Genomic DNA, 4,900 nt, shown 5'->3' with positions numbered 1-4,900 from the left:
GGACTCGTTGGTTTTAGTTCGTATCTTGAATCGCTTAGTACATTGCCCATGGAGCATTCACACGGAGGTGCAGCAGTTGATGGGGGTGGCGCATCATTTTCTCGGATTCTTCACTGCTACCGTCAAGCGAACCAGGTCGCGGATATATTGGCAAATACTGTGTAAGTCCCAAAGACAATCAAGAGGGGGGGTGAATTGGGTTGATTAAAATCTTAACCAAATTTATGCACTTTTTCTTTAATAAAAATTTACCTTCTTTTCAAGTAAAGATCAACCAAGTAGATTAGAAGACAATAGCAATATTGATCAGAAAAACAAGTTTATATAAGCAATGAGAATTTTATTAAACAAAAAGTATAATAGGAAATCAAACCAATTGTCTACCAAGCTTTCCTCAAACTTGAAGACCAATCACAAGGTTGAGCAACTTCTCTTTGATGAAATATGATCAACTAAATGTACAATGGAGGGAGCACTTCCTCCTTGCCCTAAGCCTCACTTAGTCAAGCTAAGAAGTTTTACAAACACTCAGATAACCCTCAACAAAGCTACACTAAAGAAACTTTCAACCACAAGAGAAAAGCTCACCAGAAGTTCACACCACTTAGAGAACAAATCTAACTTTGGAGACTATTTTTTAGCTAAAATATCTCTTGAGATCTTGTAGACCAAGTGTGCAAAAAGTTCTTACTTCGTTCAGAACAGTTTGTTTTTAAAGGGGAACAGAAATGGGCTTCATTAAAGCTTCCAACGGATAGAAGGCAGATGAAGAGTCAACTAGCCGTTGGGGCTTTCGGACGTCCGACGATCAAATTATCGTCCGAACCAATCGTCCGAAAAATAGCCAAATTGAAGTTCGGACGTCCGATGGAATTTTATCGTCCGAGCTTCAGTGTCCGAACGTCGTCCAGAGAGTTATCAAATCTTCGAAGAATTTTTAGGACGTCCGATGATCTTGATGTTCGTCCGAAGCATGCGTCCGATCCTTCAGGACGTCCGATGCTTCCTTGCGAGCGTCCGACAGTGTCTAGGCAGAGAGTCATCAAAGCTTTGTGGAATTTTTAGGACGTCCGACATGATCGATGTGCGTCCGACAGAAACTCCTTCCTGATGTTCTTCATCCCTTCGGACGTCCGACAGATTCCTTTCGGCCGTCCGACATGAGTGTCCTGTTTTTGCTTACGACATATTCGTACCTGATTCTTTGATAGGCAACAACACTTATATTTGAAGAAAGTTAGATAAAACATTTCAAGGAACCAAGACTAACAAAATTGTCATACTTAAAAGACAGTATCTTTTATCGGAACAAAACAATGACTAAATTTGTTTATATTATTCCAATCTTGTTTGCCACATCCAAAGCATCGTAGTCTGGAGTTAATCGAACATATGCTTACTATGTTCCATCAGGCCTGATCAAAGTGTTCACTTTCTTGGTCTGTATAAACATTTCAACAAACTTTTGTGATCATCAAAACCAAGAATAACATTCTCCCCCTTTTTGATGATGACAAAACAAAAGTTTGAAATGAAATTTGATGATTGCATTATAAGCTCCCCCTTTCTCACGAACTCCCCCTTATTTAGTGAATCATAAAATTTTGAAAATTTTGAAAAAGCTCCCCCTCACTTGGCTGCCCATCCGAGTTAAACAATTTTCCAAAAATATGACAATTAAGCATATCAGCCAATTTAAACAACATATCCAACATCACCAATCATCAATCATCAATCAATACCAATCATCAATCATCAATCAATCCAGTCCTCTCCCCCTTTTTGTCATCACAAAAGGGCAACCAATCACATCAACACATCCACAAACACATTCATCAATGAAAACCAAATTCATTGCACCAAAATACTTAAACATCCATAAACACAGTCATCATTCAAAATACTTAACATAAACATACAGTACCAACAAGAGAAACATTAAAAGAAGGTTACAAATGTTGACCATTACAAACACATAAAATAGACAAACAGAATGCAAATGTCCTAAGTAGTGAACTATGTGGATCCAGGAGTTCTTCGAGAGAGCTGATATTGGGAGAGGTCCTCCTCTTCAGTTTCTTCATCAGCTTCAGCATCCACTTCAACTGGTTCCTTGCCTTTATCTGCTGTGGAAGGACCATGAGGAGTCACGGGAGTTGATGAACCAGGGTCTGGAATTGATGAGCTTGGATCAGTGGGGTGTGGCTCTTTGTCATGGGACACTTTCTCAACCACAGGTGGGGGAAAGAGAAGGTTCTTTTTGTCTAGAAAGGCAGTTTGTTGCTCAGAGGACATGGTGAGCATTAGGCCATGTTCTAGAAGAAGAACATGCTGTTTGAGTTCATGAAGAAGCTCAATCACTCCATCATTGGAGGAGGAAGATGCCTTAGTGGCAGATTTCCTAGGATGAATGGGAGTGAGTGGAATAGATGAAGAATCATGTGCAGCCTTAGACCTACGTTCACTGGACGATGCCTCTTTATAAGACCACATATTATCTTTAAAAACAAGATTTTTCCTTTCAAAGTATCCTTTGGTAAAGGAATAAGAAGATGCTTCTTTGGGACAAACACCTAAAATTGGAACTTTGAAAAACTCAAAAATCTTTTGAAGAAACTTTCCATAGGATAGTTTTCTGCGAGAGTCAGTGGTATAGCGAAGTAAAAACTTGCACATGACAAAACCAAAATCAATCCGAATTTTTTCTCGAAAACAATAAAAGAGGTACAACTCCATTTTGTTTGTATCAGTTCTATGGCCATCAGTAGGCACAAGCAGGTTTGAAATGATAGAAAAAGCAATTAAATTCACAGGGGCAAGATCATTCAGTTTAGCATCAGCAGGGGAGGAAAAACTTCTTTTAAAATAGGTCATCATTTTAGCCCCATCAAAATGATTATCAGCATTAGGGTGCTCTTCATAGGAAAAGAAATTTATAATTTTATCCTTGCACCCACGTTCAATGGTAGTATTTAAAATGGAATTCACAATTTCAGAGTCAAAGATTAAGTCTACCCCATTAACCCTGGAAAAGATTTCAGTTTGGTCAGACCCTTTCCTAAGATTAGCAAAAAATTGATGCAGCATTTCAGGATAGTAAACATTTGGCACAGAAATGATATGCGACCATTTCTGAAAAGCAAACAACTTCAGAATGGTTTCTAAACCTATGAGACAAAATTCAGAAGGGTTTACAGTACGTTGAGGGATGACACCTTTCTGGGATATCAAGGTGTGTTTGTCTCTTGCTGTATCATCAAAGAATGTAGGGGGTGGGGCTGATTTTGGAGGTGGTTGAGCAGAGGTTCCCTATCCAGATTCAGGCTGAGAGGTGGGTTGTGGAGTAGGCCGTGACATTTGACCCTTTATGGCTCCTCTCTTGAAGCGTTTGGATGAACGTTTGACCGTAGGAAGATCCTCATCCTCATCCCTGAGTGGATGCTTGCGTCCGGCAGTAACCTTTCCTCCTCTCAGATTCACCATTGTGTGAAATGTGTGGAATGAAGAATGCAAATGATGCACACAGTAGTAGGGAAGTGATTTGCACAGAAATTTTGGGACAAAAAGGCCTTAAACAAGATATGGCAGAGCGGTTATGAGAAAGTAGGGTTTTGAAGGAAATTTGGAAATTTGTGAAATGTTATGCGATTCGGGGAAATGATCAGGAGAAATGAATCGCAATCAGTCAGAAAAAGTTTTGTTTAAGTCAATTTGAGAATGAGAGCTTCAAAATGGTACGAATTTGAGAGTGAGGGAAGAGAGAGTTTTCGTCCGAGAGGAAATAGAATAGGAAGAGTCTGAAGCAAATGAGAAAGAAGGTTATTTAAAAAATTGATCCGTTGCACTGTCGGACGGCCGAACGACGTTGCGCGTCCGACAGCTGCGTCCGAACAGGCGCAATCTGGAAAATGGCTGAAGAACATCATCGGACGTCCGTTCATCTTATTTCGGACGTCCGAAGACCCAAAAATTAAGATGATTTTTCGATTATTCCTAATTTTGATCTTAGATGAATGAACTGATCTAATGGCAAAGCTTTTGTAAAAATATCCGCAAATTGATCTTTAGAACAAACATAATTTACACATATTTCACCTTTTTGAACAAGATCACGAATAAAGTGATGCTTAATATCTATGTGCTTTGTCCTAGAATGATGAATAGGATTTTTGGTCAAATTTATAGCACTAGTATTATCACAGAATACAGGCATGCAGTCATACAACAATCCAAAATCATTCAAGGTGTGCTTCATCCATAAAAGTTGAGCACAACATGCACTACCGGCAATATATTCCGCTTCGGTTGTAGACAAAGAGATTGCACATTGTTTCTTGCTAAACCAAGAGACTAAACAATTTCCAAGAAAATGACAAGTTCCACTAGTACTCTTTCTATCCACACGACAACCTCCAAAATCAGTATCCGAATAACCATATAGTGCAAACTCATTAGATCTAGTATACCAAAGACCATAGTCTAATGTACCTTTCAAATACCTAAAAATCCTTTTTACAGCATTCAAATGTGATTCTTTTGGACAAGATTGAAATCTAGCACACAAGCAAACAGCAAACATAATATCAGGTCTACTTGCGGTTAAATAGAGTAGGCTTCCGATCATACCTCTATAATGCTTTTCATCCACATGATTACCTTCTTCATCTTTGTCAAGCTTTGTAGAAGTGCACATTGGAGTTCCAACTTGCTTTGAGTCCTCCATGCCAAACCTTTTCAGCAATTCCTTGGTATATTTTGCTTGATTTATAAAAATTCCCTCAAGAGCTTGATGTATTTGAAGTCCAAGGAAGAAATTTAATTCTCCCATCATACTCATTTCAAATTCACTTTGCATAGTGGTGGAAAACTCCTTACATAGATATTCATTAGTAGCACCAAA

This window comes from Coffea arabica, chromosome 5e (assembly GCF_036785885.1).
Source record: "Coffea arabica cultivar ET-39 chromosome 5e, Coffea Arabica ET-39 HiFi, whole genome shotgun sequence".
Lineage (NCBI taxonomy): Eukaryota > Viridiplantae > Streptophyta > Magnoliopsida > Gentianales > Rubiaceae > Coffea > Coffea arabica.
Note: the sequence above shows the minus strand (reverse complement) of the source record.